Source organism: Cinclus cinclus, chromosome 17 (genome assembly GCF_963662255.1).
Source record: "Cinclus cinclus chromosome 17, bCinCin1.1, whole genome shotgun sequence".
Lineage (NCBI taxonomy): Eukaryota > Metazoa > Chordata > Aves > Passeriformes > Cinclidae > Cinclus > Cinclus cinclus.
The window spans coordinates 255,924-280,162 of NC_085062.1; positions in this window are offsets into that span (position 1 = coordinate 255,924).

The window sequence follows — 24,239 nt, forward strand, 5'->3', positions numbered from 1 at the left end:
GGTGGGCTGGGAGGTGGAGCATGAGGATCCTGGGGGAGCCCTCCCAACCCAGGATATGTCAGGGTTCTCTCCTCTCACTTACTCAAACATATCCTTGAACTCTGTCTTTTGAAAAGGGGGTCAAATATAGAGAAAGACACAAAGCAATTAGAGAAAAAGAAATACAGGAATGTTCTCACAGACTGAATATGACTTGTTTTGTTGTTCTGATAACATCACAGTTCTTGAAACTGAATTGTCAGCATGAGCACCATGTGGGAGATTTGAAGGCATTTAAGCACTTCTCTTGAGTTAGCCAACACAATATCCTAAGAAGCTGACCCTCTCTTTGGAAAAGATCTTTATTAACCTCTAAATGCAACACCAAATTGCCTCTCTAACCTCTTCCTTTTTTACTGTTTGCTTTTGCATAATGTAGCAGCAGGGCTTTGAGGCTCATGCTGTGCTCTGTTTCTGCCCTGTGGGTAACCCATACTTGTACAGAACTGTGGTAAAGCTTTTTCTTTCCCCATGTGAGACAAGATAATTTAAACAGCAGCTGTCTTTCTTATGGGGGGGAAAAGTACTTAAAACTTTGAATAACCACCGACTCAGGTCTTTCTTTCCAGCCACTGAAAGCTACTAGAATGTAGCAAGGGAAAGAATGTAGGGAGAGAAAGTTAATAGTCATTTTGTCACAAAATTGAGTCTGAAATGTAATGATGTTTAAAAAAAAAAAACAAACAACCAAACAAAAAAACAACAACCAAAAAACCAGTTTATTTTAACTGGAACATTTTGAAACAAACTGTTTGCAAATAAATGACCCTTTGGTTGAGATTCATTTTAAGGAGCCTTTCTAGCCTCTCAAAACTAACGAAGTGCTGCCAATAAAGACTAAAGTGCAGCAATAAAAAGGCATTACATATTCCACATCAGGCTTTCAAAAGTCCACGGAAGCCAGTGGGGAGCTGCTCCCGTGCTTCACAGAGCAGTGTTTCAGCCCTGAGGAGACAGCAGGTTTGAGAAGGGTTTCCTGCCTTTCCTCTACCAGGGTAACTCACCCTCCCTGCCCTGCCCAGCCCAGCAGAGCTGAACCTCAAGCAGCTTTGTCTCCACTGAAGCTGGCTGGAGACTGATGCATGAATTACCTGGGAGAGAGAATTAGTCGGTTTTAAGGAGTGTTTTCTGCTCATTTCCAATTATCCTTTCGGTGCATTCTGGCTCCTCATCTTCACCTAGGTTGTGTTCAGGTGGAAGCTCTCACCTGCAGCCCACGCTTGTGCTAAGGTGAATTAAATCAGATTATTTTCTAGTTGTGGTGATTTCAGCTCAGCTGACTGTGTGGGCTGATAGAGAGAAAAGGAATAATTTCTGTGCAACATTTACACCAGCTATCCCACATTTTAGAGAAATGGGAAATAAATGTTCAAGGTTAGTGTCATGTGGTTCCCACTGTATTTTCTTACAGCACAACCAGGTGAACAGCAGGTGGATTATGCAGAACAGCCTCCACCAGAATAAAGCCATAATTGAAATGGACATTGATGTCACTGAACAATTTATCTTCCTTAAAAAGGTTTTGCTTTACAAAAGAAGCTAATTTAGTCTGGGAATTAAATTGATGGCCATGTGGGAACATTTGTCTAATTCACTTAGAGTTGTATCATTAGCCATGATTGTTTGATCAATATTTACAAAACAGTGGAATTTACTCAGTTGACAGATGTCAGAGTTCTGCTCCTCATTACTGAAAAGAGATTCTTTGTGAGTAACCTGCAAGAACATCTACTTCCTTAGAGACTCAAAATGCTAATATGAAGTTAATAATGGATTTTTGAATGCATGATACAGTCTTGTACAATCTTTTAGGAAGCAGCTAAAACCAGGAGATGCTCTTCCTAAATACATAACATTAACATGCACTACATGGAGAGGGTTTTAGTGGCCTTACAGGATTGGATAAAACATGGAGGATGCCAAACATACTACATCTAACAGCCAAAAAAAGAATGACTTGTATTCTCAGTTTATGTGTGAGTATTAACAGAGTGCTTCAGGGAAGGAGATACTGCTGCAATTACATGTGTACTGCTGGGATCGTCTGCTCTCCCTCTTTAGTTGTGTCATATTATTAGTCTTTTATCGGTTTTACTCTACCTGTGGAAGCTGAATCTCTGACAAATGCATTTTAGAACGGTATGAGATATTATTCAGGTCAAAAACTTTCCTACATATTCATACTTTAAAAAAAAACAGAAAAAAATAATCTTCAGAACTTTCATTCATCTAATTAAAACTTTTCTTCATCCCTATAATTTAAATCATCATGTATTCAGCTTGTGTTCTGTGAATCATGACTATGACCACTTGAAATGGTTTATTTAATCTCAGTTCAGCATTGTCCTATTTTGGGGAGTTTTTACTGTTTTTACCAAGTGGCAAAATTATATCTCTTCCTCCCATCTCAACCAAAGTTCACTTAATCTCTCATTTTAGCACAACTTTTGGGAGTCCTTAGTAAGATTTATCACTACCAACGCTTTGCAGTCTGGTGCTGCAAAGTGATGTGATGCATTCTACATTCAGAATGAATCATTGCTGCGTAATTTGTGAAATTATATAAAGAAATTGAGAATACTTGCTACTAAAAATGTGTGTATTCATGGTGGAATCTGAGCTGCAAAACCCAGTGCCTAGATCTGGATTTGAATGTGTGAATTTGGAGGAAGGAACTTTGTTCAGCTCTGCTACAGGCAGGAAGGCTCCCTCTGTCTCCCTTGGTAAAACCAGCGTTGTTCCACTGCAGACCTCAGAGCACAGCTCTTTGGGCAGTGATTACAGAAATGCCTGTTTATCAAACAGTACATAGAAGAGAGGCCTGTTTAAACAACATGAGTTTATTTTTCTGTGAATGTGAACTGTTTTCATTTATTTCATATTTAAACTTTCATGCCTGTGGCACAGACTATCACTGAATTATCCTGAGTGTAAAACCGGAGACGTTTATGGAAATTATTCCTGATTTTCATGTATTTTCATTCTTTGATTCTCAGAGATTTTGATGCTTCCTTTCTCTCTCTTCTCTCCTTTTTATCTCTCCCTCCCCCCCACACGTTTTCTTTAATAATGGGTTGTTATCTTGTAAGCTTTTCTGCCTCTTAGTCTGTTTAAAAGAAATATGCAGTTACTTCCTAATGACAAGTAACACAGGAGTAACTTACTCCATATTCTTTTTCTTCCCTTGCTTGACTTGCCCTCTGCAGTTAAAATGATATATTTTCCACTTGTGCAATTTTATGTTCTTCTTAAGCTAACATGCACAAATACATAAAACACAAGTAACTTGGGTAGCTCTCCCTGACATTTAAAACCAGAAGCATGACTACATGACGTAAAATATGTCTTTCTTTTCACTGCATTTTTCATTTTCTTGCATTTCCCACATTGCCAATACTTTTTAAGAAGTGTATTCTAATCTATTAACCACAGATGATGCACTGAGGCGGCCGCCTGTCGGAGGAGGATTGGTGCATCCCAGTCTCCTGGAAGGAGGCAGCCCGTGGTGCCTGTGGGTGTTCAGCACACGCATGGGGAGTGAGGTGTGTGAGCAGCTGCGGGCTCAGGTACCTGGGCTCGCACAGCTCTGTGGCGGTGCGGGGGAAGTGGATCCAGGTGTCTGCACCTGGCACTGGCACCTGCAGCCTGGCTGTCCCAGCCCTGGCCTGGAACCCAGAACTCCTCTCAGGAGCCTGTCCCAGGATCTCATGGCATCAGGGTGATTCTTTCATTCTCCTGGGTGAGAAGGCAGCCCCAGCTGAAATTTAATCTTCCATATGTTTTGGGTTAAGTAGTTTCTCCAGTTGGCAGTTATGTAAGAATACAAATGGCTTGTGCAGTCCTGTATTGAAATTCAATTTCTTTAAGTCAGTGTAGAATGAAGAATCAACTCTAGGATTTCCAGGTAATGGATTTCCATATGCTTGAATCTGTATCTTTAATTAAAACTGTCAAATTGGTGCATTTGAGAAGTGTATTTCCTTGAATTCCTTCTGTTCTCTTTGGTCCTGGCTTGACAGTAGAAAAACAGAGACAGACATGGGGACAAATTGACAGCTGACCTATTACTCTCCAAGAAAATGATACCAGGATGGACCTCCTCTAATAAGAATTTGGGAAGTATTAATGTCACTTTCAGCCTAATAAATGTCTGACCTTTATTATGTCTTATGAAATAATAGCTGCTCATACTCCCCAGTTTTAAATGCATACTGAAAAACATTTAAATGTGGAAAGCCCAGTGATTCAAGGCAAGTTCAAAAAATTGCTTCTGACTTCAGGCATTTTAATCAATTTATGAATAACAGGATAAGATGGCTCATGTTGAAGGTGGCAATCTAAGGAACTAAAAAATCTGTTTCATAAAACTACATATAAGGCTTTCCCTCCTTTAGGAAGCTCTGTTTTATGATTCTGCAGATTTTCCTTGGTGTACTTTCATTTCAGGTTCTGGGAAGAAAGCCAAAAGTTTAATCCCATTTTGTAAGCGATTGGGGCCAAATTCTATTCCCAGAAAATTAAATGAGAGTTCTGTGATGGAGTTCAAAAGAATTGGGAATTGACCTCTATCTAATATCTTTCAGAATAATTTATTAGAACTATTTCACTTCTTTTGCTATTGCATTGCCAATGCAAATTTGTGCATTGGGTTTAAGACTTGGGCAAAGGGGAAAAGCAGCTAAATAATGATTGACATTCCAGTTATTTTATCTTTATGCTTAATGCACATTACTCCTAAAACCAATGCAATGCACGATTTCATGACATTACAGAAAAACATTGCAGAAAGGACCATATGTGCTAAATAAATAAAAAAAAAAAGGGGATATTTGGAAGATGGAATGCCCTGATCTCAGTAAGCCAACATATAAGATTAGATCCAAACAAACCATGAAGGATCAGGAGCTGAAACTCACCTTTCTGTAGGAAATGCTGTGGATGGAATATTTAAAAGGTGGGGCCAGTTCAATATTAAATAACAATTTTTATAATACACTGAGTAAGTGATTAATCTTCCACTGTGCATTTCCACTTTGCTTTCCTGTTTAAACTCTCCTGAGCAACTTCTCACTGTTCATTGTGAGAACTTCACTGTGGCTTCACTGAGCTTCTGTGATAAAGGACTTCATGCATTCCCTTTGTGTCTGGAGTGCTCTCCATGGTGATGTAGAGCTGGTCTATCCCAGCAGCTCTGCCTGTGACACTCTTGAAAACCTCTTTGATGTTTGTCCTTCACACCTGGCAAGATCTTAACAAGGTCCAGTGGAAGTAAGTGTGTGGATTAAGTTACTACACAATCAATATTGTTATGATGAATGGTTCCTCTAATGAACAGGCTACTCTCATTCTTTTGGATTGGGATTTTCAAAGCTGTTTTGAGGAATTAACATATTCAATTTCACCAGTGCTTTTAAGATAACGGGACACCAAACTTCCTTGTGTACATACAATAAATCCTCATTGAATTTTGTGCTGGATTTGTATTCAAGGAAAAGGGAAAAGGAATGGTTTTGTCCAAGCTTTTCTTCATTGTTTTGGAGAATTGCCAGCCCTAAGTCAATTAAATTGTATTAGCCGCTTTAGCTGTCTCAGCTTGTCAGTTAAAGAGAAGAATGAGACCACATAGTTTAGGAAGTAGAACTTCAATCATAGAATTTTCTAACCAATTCTTTGGAAAGCTTCTGTCAGGAAATACAGGGTTCAGACCTCTCTTAGAAAAAGGAGACTGTGTGACTTGATAGCATTTCCAGACTTATTTTCGACCACATTTCATTAATATATTTTATAATATTTCAGTTTCTAATTCTAATGCATTGATTTAAATGTATTCACTTTTGCAGTCAGAATCTAGGGAAAAGCTGACGCCAGAGAGTGAACTGATTTCTGAGAACAAATGAAAATGTGGGATGGCAGTCTCTGTATCTGCTTTTTGACAGAGGAAGATCAGTTAGTTGAAACAAATCTACTTCCAATGGCCCTGCATCCTTCAATACACCAAAACACCAATAACCTTTCTCAGTTTTGGCAGTAATGCTCAGGATGGAAATAGGCCCAATTTTGGGGCTTCTGGAAGAAATTCTGGTACCTGATACAATTATTTATTGAAGTTTTTAAAGAGGGAGTTATTACTTGTCTTACCAGCTACAGAGAAGCTAAAGAATAAAGGCTAGTAAGGCTTTTTAAATAACGATTTACAGGGAAGCCAAGGAGAAATTTTTGAGAACTGACACTTTTCTTCACAGTTATTGCTCCTGAGCTTGACAATGTTGGTGTACTAACACTGAATTTATTATTTTTTGTTTTTTTTTAAGACAAGCAAGTGCCATTTCATGGCTATATTTAATTAATCACTCTCAGTGGTCTTGGACAAAGTTTCTGAGTTTTTAAAACTTGTGTTATTGTTTAGTCCCCATAGAAGACAGTGCTATTATTGTTTGGTTTTCTGCCATTTGAGGCAGCAGCTGTGTGTAAAACACAGATGTTCTACCCGTTAGGATTCATCCTAATGTTTATGTTCCTTAAATCAGCTAGTGCTGATTTATGGCAGTGCCACATATCACTTAAGTAAGTCCATGCCATCCTGTGTTAATTTAATTTGCTGCTTTGCTGTTCACTTCTGCAGTGTTTCTTGCAGCCTCCCTTTAAAAGGTTGATTGGGAAGTTTGTAGTTTCTCATGGGAATGTAGATATATTCAGAGAATTTAGATTCAAAGAGGCTTCTCTGTTCAAGGATGGGATTTCTGGTGAAAACCAGTTAGATCTGTGCCAAATTGATAGAAAATTGGAGGATGATGTGGAGAGCCTCTGTTTGAGGAAAGTAGTTTGAGTCAGAGACAGCCTAACCTCAAACCCTGAGCATCCATTTCTCAGGCTGGATTTTCTTCTGTCTGTCCTTTCATCTACACAGTCACAAAAACCTTTGAAAGACCTTGACTTTGCTGTAATGTGCAAAACAGACCTTTTCAAAACGCTATTTTGTGCAGTGGAACCCCATGCCAATGAGCTGTGCTCATCCCAGGTGATGAGGCTGTCCCTGCTCAGGGCTCAGCAGAGTCCATAGCTGGGTCCAGGCCAGGACTGGAGCTCAGCTCAGCTTCGGACGAGGCTCACACCCCCGACACTGGTGGTGGCACTGGCAGCACTCTCTCCTTAGCCACACTTAATTACTTTGCTGTATCACAATTTTAGGCACATCAGATAATTGAACATAACAATTTTGACCTATTCCAACCTTAGGAAAAGGTTTTGGAAGCATTGAAAAATACAGCAGGGGACTGAATTTTTGGGAAAATTTTTTTCTATTTTGACTCATCTCCCTGCAACAACAAAACATCTATTCAAACTCTCAAATAGTTCTGTGTGAGTTCCAATTGTCCCAAAGTGGGGTACATTTCATTTTTGTCACCATTCCAAGTGTGTTTATTAAAGCTGGGCTAAAGAGAATCCAGACAGAGCTGGGGTTTGACTCCTCTATGGGGAAACTCTATCAGGTTGGAATGAGAAGTCAAATAACAGAGACAGAATCTTTTCAAAACCAGTTTTCAGCAATATCTGATTTTCTTAGTGCAGAATGAAATATTTAGATTGCTGCAAAATAAACTGTAGCTCAAGTTGAACATACATTTTAATTTTTCAAAGCATATCTCTAATAACTTAATAATAAGTATCGAGAGGAATTTAAATAGGTTTGAGTTAAACATTTCTGTAATTTCCACATTCTCCACAAAGAGAACTGTATCATACCTCTCCCTTTTTTTTTTTTTTTTTTTTTGAGGGGTGAGCAATTTCTGGTAAGGTGCTACTTAAATCTACAGTGTTTTGCTGTCTCTAAATGACTGTTAGTGACCATGTATGCATTGATTCTTAATATACTCTTTATAATTTTCACTATCTGAATATACTGTGCTAAAGCAAAATGTTCTAAGCTTTTCATTATAGCTCAGTACATATTGTCAGCATAAACAATCTTCAAAATTGCATTAGAAATCAGAAATTGTTTGTCCTTCATTGTTTAAATTAGCTTACTTAGGCTGCTGAATGTCCTCTGCCTTGATAAAGTTTTCTTAGATGAAAAATCTTTGTATTTGCTTAGGAATACTTGGAATGAAGTTACTGTGACACACTGTGTCATTGATTACAAATTGTGGGTGACACTTCACAGAGGAATTGCTTTGTCCTTCCATTTTCAAGAGCACATCCACACTCCTGTGTCTGTTCATCTGTTTGTCTATATATTGACATATTTAGAGAGACAACTTTTTAAAAGCTACTAAATTTAACATCAGTAAAAAGCAAATCAGAATGGAATTTTGATGTGATACCGAACAGAGTGTGTGAAACCCAGACTGGGTAAAGCACAGATGAATCTTTCCAGAGTACTGGCAGCTTTCATCTTCCCCCTTGAACACGAATGCAGAAGCACAATCGTGATTGGCATCCATCAATATTGCTCAGCACCTGAACAGCAGCAGGCTGCTTTTTTCCAGCACAACATGACAGCTCAGGGCTCTTATCTAATGGAACCCCATGTGGCAGCAGGGCTCAGGAGGGAAGAAATCCCAAACTCTGCTCTGCTGATCATGGATTCAGTTCTGCAGGGGAGAAAGTCACCCAGTGCTCAGCAGAGATGGAAAACTCAGTTTGCCTGGTACTGGACAGTTTCTTCCCGTTGAGCAGCAGCCTGCAGGATCTCTGTGGTGTCACAGGTGAGTGCTGCTGGCCCAGTGCTGAGGCAGGTGTGAGCTGACACCCACCTGAGCACACTGAGCTCACACAAGGGGACATTCCCTTTTATCTCCTGAGCTGACACAGGGACATTCCCTCTTATTTCCTGAGCTGACACCCAGCTGAGGGCACTGAGCTCACACAGGGATGTCCCCTTGTACTCCTGGGTGCCAGCTGAATCCTGACTGGTGCTGCTCCACTAAGGCTCCCTCTGCTCTGCAGCATCTGTGACATCAGCCAGAGTCAGCTGAAGGCCCAGGAGTCCTTTTGGAACTTGGGTCTCCAAACTCTGAGGACATTCAGATCCTGTAGATGTTGTTATAGTGATCCCAACTAAAACATAAATGGATGAGCACAAGGAGAGAAAAGGCAGAGGTAATTATATATTTTTTTTTGTGGATGGAGATTTGATATAGATCAGTTGGAAAGTGAATGCAAAGCAACAGAAGGATTCTCTGCTGAATTTGCCAGCAATATAAAATATTCTGTGACTTTTGTGTGAATGCCAGTTGTCTTTTTAGTCTCAAAATCACTTTCACAGCTTTGTTTAGTACCTCAGTGCTCAGCAGGAAAAACAGATCTGAATATTTATACATTGAGTCATTGAGTGAGAGGAAATGACCCTTACAAGTGACATAACTTCAACACAACTGCAAAGATTATAAATAATTTTGTGAATTATTTTGTCTTTGATCATCTAAAAGACTTGTGTGATTTCAGTACCACACTGTGGCATGAAATTTCTCTGTGAAATTTAGATTGGTATCCAGGTTCATCTGTAGAAGAAAACTGGGTATATTAAAATATGCCAGAGTAGGGTTCAGTCAGAGGTAAATGATCTATCTGAACCATAGTGAGCTCCAAGTGCTTGTTCATTTAACCGGCAAAATTGCATTCACACTGGAAAGATTTCACAGCTTTAATTACGTTTTTGGATTAATTAAGGCAGTAAAACTTTCCAATGTAGATGAGCCCTTGTTCATCTCATTTCTTTGCTTCCAGCATGCAGTCTATCAGATTTGCAGTGCAATGTAGACGCCCTTATTTTGTCATTTTGCAGAGAGCTTGGTGTGCTCCTAACAGCTTCACCTGCTCTGTGCTCACTTTGGCCTTGCCATTTTCACTTCATCTGCAGCTCATGAATCATGAACTCCCTGCAGCAGCTCCTGGAGCACATTTCCTCAGGCTCCTGGCTTCCAGGCATGGGGGGTGTTATTAGCAAATTTGGTCCAGGACAATCGGCATTACACTTGGAATGCTCTTATTTATCTCCAGGTTATGACCTCGGTGTCTCTGCTGCACAATCAGGTGCTGCCAACCTCTTCTGCTGGAGCAGAATTTGCATTTTGGCCACTCTAGCAATTTCACTGAGGCAGTGAATGTGATGGGTGGTCCTGGCACGTGGGGCCGGTGGTGTCCGAGGGTTCAGAATGGCTTTCATTCTTTCATTCTTTCATTCTTTCATTCTTTCAGTCTTTCCCCCCCACTCTTTTGGCTCAAATCAGGAGGTTTGGAAAGAGATAATGAGGATCAGAGGGGTGGGTAAGAGATGAGAGTGCAAGACAGAAATGCACACCCCATGTGAGGTGCTGCACCAAGGGGTGATATGTTGTGGATTGCTACTTTCCATGCTTTCCTTGCCAGTCAAGAGCATGCAAATTAACATTTTTTGCTGCACCCTGTTGCATCAGTTGAGCAGCATAAAATCGTTTTTGGGGTCATGGCTTGGTTCTGAAGGAGTCTCTGTGCCTCTCCAGTTTCCATAAAAGTTAGATATTGGGGTAGAAATGGCAACCCCAAGGGTTCTAAGTTTATTATTATGGTTTGCAAATCATAAAACTGGATTAATATAAAAAGTTTGGAAATTAATAATTTTAAAGATTATGACAATTTTTACCTTTGCTTTCACTTCTTTAAAAATTGAAGTTTATATTTTCACAAAATGTTCTGGAAACTTAATAAATAACAGTAGGCTTCATCTTAAGTAACAAAACTGTGCAAAAATACTACAGTATTAAAAACAGTTTTACAAATTTTAACAGTATAATTTATACTATGAAAAACACTGACCAAAATAAGTATTTCTAGAATTTAATGGCACCAAATGAGCTAGTTTGAAATGCAAAATAACTGAAGACTCAAATAGAACTCTGCCCTCTGGTATCCTGTGGACAATTTGGTAATGAGTTACAAAGCTTGTGCATGTGCTGGTTCATGGTTCAGTTCCTAGGGCTATGCTGGGTCACTGAAGTGTTTAATGTATGCATATGTTTGTCTGATTTAATAACAATCTGCTGATAAATAAATTCAAGATTTAGGCCCTGAATTGTTATGGACCTTCAGAGGATTAACAGTTTGTTGTTTTCAGTTTATTTGCAGTTGTAGGTTGTGTGATTGTCACAGTGAAAATGCGAGGGAAAATAAAATTTAAATCATGTATTGGTTATTAAAGAAACTCCAAACAAACACCAGCACTACTGCCAGCTGCAAAAAACACTCTGGTAAATACAACTGGATATAAAGGCAGGGCATCAATTATTCATCCACCTATGCCTCAGCGGTCCCAGCAGAGTCAGAACTGATCTGAGGATGGAGAAGTGAGGCCTCTGGCTCCCTGGGGACCCCAGAGGTTTCTCCCTGGGAAAGAAGCAGTCACAGGAAGCACTCAGGGGCAAAGCCAATCCTGTGGGCAGCAGGGTGAGCCCAAACCATGCCCGGCTTTTTTTTACAAATGGTCTCTCAGTCAGGAACATACGGGGATGGCATTGCTGGCAGGAGTTAGAGGCACTATAATACTGCAATTTCAGACAGCAAAAATGAAGAGTGGTTCCAGCCAAGTTAGTTCTACAAGATCTGCAATAGCTGGTAAGTAGTTTTATTTTTTAATAGCAGAGTCCCAGTATTGATGACACTCAGGAATAAAAGATGGGATATCTCTGATTGCAAGAAGGTGTCTTATATCAACATTAAATGGATTGTAGATGTGTTTTAAGGCTTGAGTTCATAAATAGAAAGTGACAAAAGGTCAGTCTGGCACATATGGCTCATTTACTGTTCATCTGCACAAAGAACCTTGTAATGGCTGGGGTCTATAATAACTAAAAACCCAATGCATGAGTGGGTACAGAGAATTAACTTCATGACCTGAATATCGCATTTGAATGTTATTGAAAACAATTATAATTATTTGAATGACTAAACTATATTTACGTGTTTTGAGTTTTCCCTTTGGGATTGTTCCCTGCTTTTCTATCACACACCACTGGCTGGTGGATGTTAGGCTGTAGTTAATAGCTCTGTTTTACATGGCAATATTACTTCAAGTACTTGAATGTAATAGCAGCAAAACACATCATGGGTTGTATCTGTGGTCAAATCAATACATTCAGACAAAATGGGGAGAAAATTAATGTTGTGCTGTGAATGGCTCTAGTTAGAAAAATGTCTTTTGTAATAATGAGCAGACTTAATCGTCTCTAGCACAAACAGAAGTAAAGAGCAATACAACCCTTCAAGAACACAAGGGAGCTTTGTGCTATCAAAATCCCCTTATCCCTCTAAGGAGAATCAGGATTTCCTCCATGATATGCTCTTCTTAAGGTAATAGAGTAACAGGTATAAACAGATAAATATCTAGGTGAGAGCCAACCAGCCTGGAGAATCTGGGCCACCAGATTCTGTCACCATCTCTCTGCTTCCTGGGTGGGAGCAGGAGAGGGAGGCTGCTGGGGCAAAGCAGGTGGGGAGAGGAGGAACTGACCCCTGGCTTTTCCAGGGATGAACTGACCCCTGGCTTTTTCAGGGAGGAACTGACCCCTGGCTTTCCCAGGGAGGAACTGACCCCTGGCTTTCCCAGGGCTGAACTGACCCCTGGCTTTCCCAGGGCTGAACTCACCCCTGGCTTTTCCAGGGAGGAACTGACCCCTGGCTTTCCCAGGGCTGAACTGACCCCTGGCTTTCCCAGGGAGGAACTGACCCCTGGCTTTCCCAGGGAGGAACTGACCCCTGGCTTTCCCAGGGAGGAACTGACCCCTGGCTTTTCCAGGGATGAACTGACCCCTGGCTTTCCCAGGGAGGAACTGACCCCTGGCTTTTCCAGGGGTGAACTGACCCCTGCCTTTTCCAGGGCTGAACTGACCTCTGGTTTTCCCACGGAGCTGCTGAAAGCTGGCACAGCTCTGAGTTTCTGTGCAAAGGACAGCGTGGACCTTACCTTAAGCACAGGAGGATTTGTGTTTAACAGGCTTATGACTCCAGGTGGAGGCAATGCAGCAGCTGCAGGACAGACAGAGGACCTGGTGGGGACAGACTGAATTTGTGCAGCAGGCTGAGGAGTGACCTGGGGGAAAAGCCAGGCTGATTGAGGGGAGAGCCCTCAGCTCTCTGCAAAGTGAACTTTTCTTCCCTTGCAGGTGGAGGCTCTGGGAAGGTGAGACTGCAAAACAAACAGAAGAATGGGGAGACACCTGGGCTTTACTGCTTCCCTTAATGGATCAAATCCAAGAACTAGAAGCACTAACTGAAACACTCAGGGCTGTCAGTGACACTTAAATATCAAACCCAGCATGAGCTGAAAGATGAAACACTGCGCAGCAGTGCTTGCTGTGAGGGGACAAACTGCTGCTAGTGCATTCATTTGTACCTTGCCTTTCTTTTGCTGACATGTGTCACAATAATGTCTTTTGTAAACTTATAAATAAAAAAGGAAATAAACTTATTGTTTGATATGGTTTTCATAGAGTTTCATACAGTTTTCTTATAACTTGGTGCAGAATTTCTCTTGCTGCAAACAGAGAGAAGTCTGTGCTGAGCTCAGGAGTGGTAACGGGCTGCTGTTTCTGGCAGGGCAAGGTCTCGAGCATCTTTTTGTAATGCTTTAGCATGGACTTAGCAGTGCAGATCTTGCAGCTGCAATACAAAACATCGTTGGTTTCATGAAATCTGTGATCCCTGAAAACCAAGAAAACAGTTCACACAATCACCAGAGTGCTCCAAGGCAGGACTCTGCTGCCTTTATTTAGATATCCACTGTACAGACGTGCTGAGCTGAGCTGAGCTGAGTGTTCAGAGTGCTTTTATAGCCCATGGAGAGAAATAGAGAATGATTTGTCTGATTCTACAGTAAATGCCTGAGGGGCCATACGAGTCTTGCTTTAGTCTCCCTGAGGAGTGCTGAGGAGTGCAGACAACTGGGTGAAGACCTCTGAATTTGCAGGTGAGGTGAGCCCCTGCAGGAGAGCAGCCAGACCTGGTCAAGGCTGGCACAGCACCGGAGTGCCCAGCCCTGCCCAGGGCTGTCCTGTCCCTGTGCCCCTGCAGGGCTGTCCTGTCCCTGTGCCCCAGGGCTGTCCCAGGGCTGTCCTGTCCCTGTGTCCCTGCAGGGCTGTCCTGTCCCTGTGCCCCTGCAGGGCTGTCCTGTCCCTGTGCCCCAGGGCTGTCCCAGGGCTGTCCTGTCCCTGTGTCCCTGCAGGGCTGTCCTGTCCCTGTGTCCCTGCAGGGCTGTTCTGTCCCTGTGCCCCAGGGCTGTCCCAGGGCTGTCCTGTCCCTGTGCCCAGCCCTGCCCAGGGCTGTTCTGTCCCTGTGCCCCAGGGCTGTCCCAGGGCTGTCCTGTCCCTGTGCCCAGCCCTGCCCAGGGCTGTCCTGTCCCTCCTGGGCTCTGTGACAGCCTGTCCTGCTGCTGGCCCCCTGGGACAGGCTTGCCTGCTTTAACCCAAGGACTCGCACTCCACAGCCACAGTCCACGGCTTTGATTGTGCTCACTGTACGTTTATCTACCGGGTTTTTATTATGTCCAGATGACTGCGCGGTATTTACCTCAAATCCAAAGCTGGCAGAAAAGGGCATCTTCCTTCTCATGGCTCTGCCTTAGGCTGCTCTGCTTTCATCCCAGTCCCAAGGTGTTTCTCAAGTTTATTTGTAGAGGACACAAGTGCTGAGCTTGGCTTTCTGTTTTCTAGCACCACACAGTCATTTACAGCAATGAGAACAGGATTCCAGCTGCTTCACAGTCCAAATGAGGACTTGAGGCCTATATTGTGGGCCAGATTAAGTTCTAATTGCATTTAATTCTGGGTGAAGTAGCTTTCCTTCTATTTTCACTCATACCAGCTCTGCTTGAATGTGGCTTTAAGGTTTCTTTTTTCCTGCTTTTGTGTTGTGGATTTGTTCCTTGATTGCAGTGTGATTTCAGTAATTGCTGAAGTTTCACTAGCTAACTATGTTAATTGAGGAGCTGGACAGATGGCTCAAGCATCTGATATTAAGCTTATTGTGCTGAAAGGATGTAGCCATCAGGATGTGAAATGTTACCATGGGAATGCTCTTCCAAAGGCTACTGAATGCTGGAAGCTTTGCACAGTGACACTCTGCCAGGACTGTAGTGACATTAGCTTTTAAGAGATAAAAAGAGGCAATTGAGGGTCAGTTTAAAAAATCCTTGGAGAAGTAGCATGATATATTGTTATCCTCAAATTAGCTGCTGTGTAGTCAGCCAGAGGTCCTTTGTACATGCACTCGATGAGGAGCATCAAAGCTGTGATTAGCTTTAAAGCAGATCTATCCTTTTGTAACTTCCATTGCAGTCTTCAAATTGCTGTAAAAACTTTCTGGTCTTCAGAATCCTCTGTTCATTTCACTGGGAAGAATTTTCAGTGACCTTCGGAGAGGGAGGATGGTTTGGTAGATGTCATTTCAGTAAGACACACAACTGGGTTTCTGTAGGTAATTCTCAACTGAGAGTTTGTACTCAAACATCTCACATGGAACCTACAGAGCTGAAATTATGCAGACTTTGGCTTGGAGCAACTTAAAATTCCTTTGGGCAAGTAGTTTCATTCCTTCATAGCAGAATAATTGAAATTTCGGCCAACATATTTCTTTGAAGCTGCTATCTGCCTGAAACCAGCTACTTTGTGTTGAAAGGCTGGACTGGATAAGGTGTGCTCTTGATGCCCCCATTTCTGACAGTGTTTTTCCAGAAAAAAGAAGGGCTGTCCAAGGAGGTCACACACAAATAAATCTGTTTCTGCTTGACAGACACAGACTGTCAGTAAAAATGCAAGTTACAGGAAAGGAAAAAAGAAAACCAGTTCAAAAATTCAATTTTCTCATAAAAAGTGATTTTATTGTAGCATCTTATCTTGTATTTGCTATTTTTCTAACACTGAGAGCATTTTAGAATCTGTACCTTTGTTTCAGAATTTAGAGCATATCTGAGATCTCTAGAAAATCTCTCACTAGAGTATAATCTTCAAAGTAGTTGTCTGGTCATAGAAAAAAGCCATTAGAGGAAAAGGTCTGTCTGTCTGCCTGCCTGCCTGGGGCCTTATCAGATCTCTCCCTTGGCCAATGTAATCTGTGTTGCTGTGATTTCAAAGAAAAGCTGGGTCTGAGTGGCTTTAGGCAAGATGGCCAACTGTGCTTGCCATTTTTATCCTCTCTAAGCAGCAGTCCCTGTGCAGGACTTTAAGCTGAAATTCTAAAAGTATAAAATGAATCACACATAGGTAGGAAAGGAATATATGGCAGCACTGCTGGAGACAGGGGCTGGAACATATGAGCTTCATTTTCCCAGTGAAAAGTCCTTTGGTGGCTAAATGCATCTGTGAGTCAGAGATGCTCAGCCCTGCTGAAATTAGATGGCAGTGATTCCTGGCTTGTGCAATGTGAGCTGAGGGCCAGGATGTTGCATTGTTTTAATCGTGATTTTCTGCTTCTTTTAAAGCACTGCCCTTCGTTCTGGACCATGGAAATCAGCAGCAAAAACACTCCTGTAGAAAGAACCAAAACTCATCACTAGCTGTCCTGTTCTTTAGGCCATTAAGAGCACCATGTTCTTTTATTAATTTTCTTTGAGAGCATTGTGTGTTGTTGATGTGGACTTCTGACTTTTCAAAAGCTCCCTTCATTGCCATGCCCAGACAAGAGAGTGAGAAGTGCCCATGCTTCAGATCTCATGCCTTGTCTGAAGAGCAGCTTCAGGCAAAACCTAATTAAACAGGAATGACAAGCAATTATTCCAGGAAGAGCTCCTTGGTAAACTTTGAAGGGCATCTCCTTCTTTTGCCTAGCAGGCAGAGTGGGTGCTTTCGGAGAAGAGCCAGGCCATGTGCCTTCCCCTCTGCCCTGCCCATCTTCACCAGACCCAGTGCTGTTCCAGCACTGAATATTCGTGGTGAGGAGCAGACAGCTGGTTCTTCCACGCTCCAGGTCAGTCTGGCAAAGGCAGAGCTGTCTTTCCTCACTAAGTTGTGCACTAAATATTGTTTATATGCACAAATATATAATGTATATGTGAGAGGATGGAGGCATGGAGATGGGTCAGGCCTCCCCACCCCACTGAGGTGGGTGAGACCCCTGACTCATCAAACAGAACGCTAAAATGTATTTAATAGGAAAAGCTGGTCTATCGTCCCAAATTCCATGATAAATTCACACAGTGGTCTTTACTGGAGTGTAGAAGGACTGGTCAGCTGTCTCTGAAAGATGCCCAGTGAAAATACTGTGTCAGAACACAGAAAACCAAGTTTCTTGGGTTTTCCCAACATTATGGTGTTGGAAATGATAATGCAGCTGGACCATTAACTTCAGCAATGTCAGCATGTTCTCACCATGGCATTTACATTAATTAGTCTGCATGTTATTGAACAGCACACTTCTCTTAGATGAATTCACTAATGTACTTTTTGGCTCCCACTACGTGGAGTGCCTCTGCTTCAAAAGGAAGCGATTAAATGCTAGAAAAGGTTGGAGGATTTGTGGAAACACACCCCAGTGTGTTCACATTTGAAGAGAATCACATACAGACACCAAATGATAGCTTTCCTGAAGGAATCTCCTGCTGCTTACTATGCAAAAGTTTTTGTTTCTACCTCATATGCAGGCAGGAAAGAAAACAAAAACTGGAATATCAAATCTAGAGGAGGAGCAAATGTTTACGAACCTGAAAAGTGTGATGAATGAATGGTTCCAGAAGATTGTTTTAGCATAAATTAAGACACTGTTCACAGTGCAAAAAAGGAACACAAAAATATAATGAGAATCTTATATTCACAGATCCATACACAGCTGCTCCCTGTGTATGGAGACTCAGCTTGAAATGCAACCTACTTGGATTAAAGTGCAGTATGTGTGGGGGCTTTATTTTAAATCTCTTTCCATAAATCTCAGAATTGAGAGGAGCCTCTCCACTAGGTCAGGAGCTCAGATGTGAAATATGATGCTTTTGTTCTGCCTTATCTTGGTGCTGTTTTCTGCTGCTGAACTTGGCCCGGCAGGTTAATCAATCAATTAACAGGTAATCAATCAGAAAACCAAATAATTTAAGGGCTGAGAGGGAACTGGGAGAAAGAAAGGCTGAGCTGCAGAGCATCTCACAGGGCCGAGGAAGATCTGGACACAGAGTTGCTCAAACCGAACCAATATTTGAGAGGCACAACAGATACACAAAATAGGGGCACAAAAGATTTATTTATTTCTAGTTTTTTTTTTCCTTTCTCTTCCTTAGGCTGTGTCTTTCATGCTCCAGGTCTTGAGATGCACAGCAGAGAGTGTGGGAGCAGTGGCTCTGTGACTGAGCCACAGTTTTAAGTTGTATGTTACCCATAAATGGTTCTTTTCTGGGGCTTATCATCTACATTAAGAATCACTTTGTGCTGAGCATTTCTATTAATCAGCTTGAAGCCGGCTGTTTATGCCTCTAAAAAAAAATTTCATTCTACAGTTTCTGAGTTTTTAAGCCTTTATTGAACACTTTCAAAAGGAAAATCCCTCTCAAATCTTTTTGAAAGAGGGAACCACACAAAACATCTTTGACAGAATTCCTCTTTGTTTTGAAGAATTCTGAATCAAAGTCATAAATGTGATACTGTGGAAATCAACAACTTTATAAAATTACCCAAATCCAGATTTAGCTGAGATTGCCATAAAACTACTGATCATGTAATGATGGCCATAAAACAGCAATTATACTGTTTTATTCTGAGTTTTAATTATGTAATTTCAAGGAATATGTTGATTGAATTCTTAGAATGTTTAATGGTGTTAAATATAGCATTGTGACATTTTAGCCCCTGGAGAATTCACATTCTCCACCTACCCTCCCTTGTATGCTTTATTTTTCATTAAAGTGAGAATTTTTTTAAATGCAGACATAGTGCAGTTCTCTTTATGAGCCCGGGTGACAGAGCAATGTGGCATTTCTGTCACCACACACTGCCCACTTATCCCTTCTGCAGCCATTTGGATCCTTCAGTTCAGACCTACTTCATCTAATCCAGTCCAGCTGTTTTCAGCTGCATTGCATTCCACCGTGCAGGACTGCTCTAAGGACCCAGGATACCGGCTGGAAAACACAAAATAAGGTTTTCACACACAGTAAGTTTGTTTAAATAAACAAAGAAAGAAATAGACAAATCCATTTGCTTTTTGTCAAAAAATAAGTTAGGTCATCTGAAATGACCGTAAACATCCATAGATTGCAAGTGCATTCATCAGAGAATGTGTAACTAAATACTAGCACAGGATTCCATTTTAGAGATCAATGTACAGCTCTTGGCATCATTAGGGACAAGTTTCCTGCATAATATAATTACTGCATCTTATAAATCAAATTACATTAATAAGCTGATCTCTTTGGGACAGGAGCTGTCACTTGCTGTATTCTTGAACAATGCTTATAATGCTGGGCTTGTAACTTGATTGAAATTGAGATCTGACTGTAAAATGTTAATCAGGAAAGCTTGGTAGATTTTCTTCCCTCACAATTTATACAATTGCTCAATAAATTTTTCTCTATAATTTTAGCCTTTTTCATTTGACAAACATTGATGGGTTTTTCTGAGCTTTAATGGAAGCAAAATTGTAATAAGAACAAAAAACAAAGAACAAACAAAAAACCAAAACCAAACAAAAAAAAAAACCCAAAACAAAACAAACAAAAAAAACCACAAAAAACCAAAAAACCCACAGTAATTGTATGTGTTTCTGTAACAGTTACAAGCCAGAATACTTTTTTCCTGAATAAGAACTCAAATTAATGTAGTCTAAACTATTTCTTGGTCTTTTTAAAGTCTTCTGCTCTGGATCAATCACAGCTTCTCTGAATTGTGGTAACCAGCAGTACCTCTAGAAAAGTACAGGACTGTTGCCTGTCCTCACAAGAGGCTTGGCTTGCAGCTGTTTATTAATGTCAGTGAATATTGCACACACGTATCAACAGGAAAGCTAACAGGACCAATATTATCAACCCTCTGCTATTTTAAATTGTAATACCTAACTACAAAGTATTCTTGATGCTGTAATTCTTACTCGGAATGTATTTAACCAATAAGCAGGGCAATTTTTCTTTATTTTATCCTGGTATTCTATGATCAAATCCAAAATTTCTCATGGCGATATCATACAAGTTCAGTATCAGCAATACCAGCACTATATAAAAAAGTACCAAATTAGCTCGATCCAGCATCAACTTTTTGTTTGGAATGAGAAGGCACAGACTGATCTAGATGGGTAGGAAGGAAGAAAAGCAAGGCCAAGGTAGACAAGCTGCTGCCGGATGTCCAGGGGGATCCATCGCTCTCTGAGCCCATTGCATACTGCACGCCTGTCACTGGTCGGGGCCAGCCAAAGCGGGTGGCAGAGCAGCTGGAAGGGCAGAAGGGAGCAGCCCCAGCCCTGCCCCTGGGCCGAGCCCAGCTGGGAGCTCCCAGACTCGGCCCTCGGGTCCCGATGGTTCCTCGGAGCCAGAGCCCCCGGCCGGGCAGGGGTGGCAGCAGGGCACGGCAGGGCTGCTGCTGTGCTGGAGCTCTGGCTGCTGCTCCGGAGCTCAGAGTTCTGCCTCTGCCACCCTGCTGCTGCCCACAGCATCATCTGCTGCTACCCACAGCATCATCTGCCACCCTGCTGCTGCCTGCAGCATCATCTGCTTCTACCCACAGCATCATCTGCCACCCTGCTGCTGCCCGCAGCATCATCTGCTGCTGCCCACAGCATCAACTGCTGCTACTGCTGCTGCCCACAGCATCAGCTGCTGCTGCTGCCCACAGCATCATCTGCTGCTGCTACCCACAGCATCATCATCTGCTGCTGCTACCCACAGCATCATCTGCCACCCTGCTGCTGCCCGCAGCATCATCTGCCACCCTGCTGCTGCCCACAGCATCATCTGCTGCTGCCCACAGCATCATCTGCCACCCTGCTGCAGCCCACAGCATCATCTGCCACCCTGCTGCTGCCCGCAGCATCATCTGCCACCCTGCTGCAGCCCACAGCATCAACTGCTGCTGCTGCCCACAGCATCATCTGCCACCCTGCTGCAGCCCACAGCATCATCTGCCACCCTGCTGCTGCCCGCAGCATCATCTGCCACCCTGCTGCAGCCCACAGCATCAACTGCTGCTGCTACCCACAGCATCATCTGCTGCTGCAGCCCACAGCATCATCTGCTGCTGCTGCCCACAGCATCATCTGCTGCTACCCACAGCATCATCTGCTGCTGCTGCCCACAGCATCATCTGCTGCTGCCCACAGCATCATCTGCTGCTGCCTCTTGTTTCACCCTTCTGGGAGCACCATACCGGGACCTTGCGTTATTGGTTCTTGGGGTGTGGCAGCTCTCCTGGTTGGAACATTTGGAATTAGATAGCTCTCAGGCACAAGGAGCTGGAAGATGCAGTTCAACAGCTTATTGTAATGTAGCCACTCTAGGGAAGAACAGACTGTTTTTATGCATGAGAATATTACATGTCCGTAAAATGCTGACCTTATTCTGGAGGATAGTGCACTTGTCTTACATCTATAGGTGAGCAAGTGTATCTCCTAACTCTTGCTTGTATATAAGATTTTCTTTTCTGCTGATGATTTGTGTGCTTTTGGCCATGTTGGAATGACAAGACAGTGACATCTGGTGACTAGTTCTGTGTATTAAATTTATTTTTTGATACTTTTCCATGAAGCAGTTACCCCAAATTCTGGTAATTACTTAAAAAAATTATTAATGAAGAGATAACGTCAGCAAGACCCATGAAGTATATATGAATGTCACAATTTTTAAAACATTAAGTGATTTCTTATCCATGTAGCCAACTGTCAGCCTACTGCCACCAAGCTGCTTCCAGTCAGGTCCTCCACTGTCCTCATGTGCCACCTCCTCACGTGTCACCTCCTCCTGCTGGGTGTTTGGCCTGAGCTGTTGGCTGGCCACAGACACAGAGGGCTCTGTGTCATTTTTAGATGTGGAGGAAGCAGTCATTGAAATGGAGCTGACTTCTCCATATACTTAAAAAAAAAAAAAAAACAAACCCAAAGCAGATCTGCCCAACTCCTCAACCTTATTTGCTGCCACAGCTTTGGTGTTTTCCTCCTCAGTGGGTGCCAGCAGGGCTCCTGCTGATAGCCCGATGTCTCAGCTGGCTGCACTTGCTAGGCCTATTAATTCCATGAGCAGAAACATCAGTGCTGCTCCTCCTCCAGCCTGGGAAGGGGATGTTTATACTCAGTCCTTATCAGCAAGTGCTGTGTCTGCTGATGCTTTATCTCTGCTCCATCACACTGCTGGATCACATCATCACTTCAGCTCTCAGATGTTCCTGGGGTAGTTCTGATGATTGGAAAATAGATTGGATTTACCCAGAGATGCATGAATGAGAGAGAAATCCAGAGCAATGAAATCCAGAGCTGCCTCTTTAACCAGATGGATTTCGTGCATTGTCCTATGCAGAGCTGAGAATGATGGCTCTGCTCTGGGCCCTTGCTCTCCTGCTACCAGCACTCCTGAGGGTGAGCCAGCTCTGGGAGGCAGCTGGATCCAGAGCTTTATTATCCCCCTGCCACTGCCTTGGCTGCTCCTCTCACTGGGGATCTCAGGGATCCCATGGCTGCTCCATCCCTGCCACTCCAGATCCCTGGGATCTCAGGTGGCAGAGGTGGCTCCATGGTTGAGCTGGGGTCAAGGGGAGATCTGGGGTTAAACCCTCCAAATGCTGCCCTGCAGGAGAACTTGGGCAGAGTCCTGGCACAACCAGGCTGCTGGCACAGGTCAGCCTTGTCCTTGGCCTGGTGGCTGCCCTCCTCTGCCATTTCATCTCAGTGCCTGGAAATCGATTTAAATCATCATCAGTTACTAATGTTGCTATTGGTATCCCCACTGAGGTGAATAAAATGCTACTAAATTTGTAAGTCTAATTTCTCTACGTGTTGATTCCTTCTGTATTCCCAGCTCCTCCACGGTTTTGTAGATATGCAAATTATGCGTTGTCCATTTTTGGGAGTAAGTTTTAATTACTGATATTTTTTTAAACCAATTAGAATAGTTTTTGGAGTTGTTAGATATTTTAAGTATAATTTTCCTATCTGTACTGCTGGGTAAAAATAAAAACAGTGATTGCAGTCCCCTGACTTAGTGGGAGTAACCTGGCAAGCAGCACCATTCCAAGGCTTTTTTTCAGTCTTTCTTTTTTTGCCATCATCTGAGCAAAGATGGATTTTTCCATAGTATCATTATAAAACATTCATAAACAATAATGTTTTCCTGATTGCAAGTGGTGTGTTTTAAGTTACATTTAAAGCATCTGAAAGTAATTTAACCCAGAGCTACATGGTGTCACTGGAGAGAAGAAAATCAAAATCACTTTTGAATTTGCTGTGACTTCAGCAGTGCCTGCAATGGCAGCTCAAGCTGCTGCTCAGAAAAGCAGTCCCTGAGCTTGGGGAGATGTGTCTGTGTGCAACTCCCAGCTTCAGGAGTACCTGAAAGCTTCCCTGCCTCATTCAGGTGTCTCTGATTCCCTTGACCTTGTGAGTACTTTAATGTTGTACTTTCCAAAAATTACAGTTGTAGCTGCAATTGAACATTTTAATTTGTCTGGAGTGCTATTTTGCAGTGGGTAATGCCAATGCATAATAGCAATAAAGCCAAATTAGAAAAAATTACAATGTCTCTTCATAAAAATTAATTATTCCTAATGATTTCCTGCCCAAATACATATTCCTTTCTGTGAATGAAATGGAAAGATGATTCTTTACTCTGGGAAAATGTCCATATGTTTATGTAGGTCCTAATTCACAATCTCATTATAGTTCTGAATTATATGAGAATGTATTTCTATTATAATTTTGAGGATTTTTTTCTTCTTGACTCTTGTCCTCTCCTTGCTGCCTGCAGGTGGTTTGAAAATGCAGCTGGTTTATTGTTCTGTTCAGGGTTGTTTTGGTTCTGTAGGAAATGATCTGGTTTTTCTTGTGGCCATGAGGAGTCTGTTGGCTGATGAATGGAATTTCTATCCTCAGATCTCCACTGTGCATGGCATTTGTGTCCACAGCTCCAGGGAGATGTTACTCCTTGGCTCATGAAGTGCTGCAGATCCTGGGCAGGCAGGGAGCTCGAGTATTCTGCATCAGGACACAATAAAATATTGTGAATATGGGTCTGTTCAAACAGAGATGCTATCATTTATGTAGTGGTATTTTTCCGGTAATAT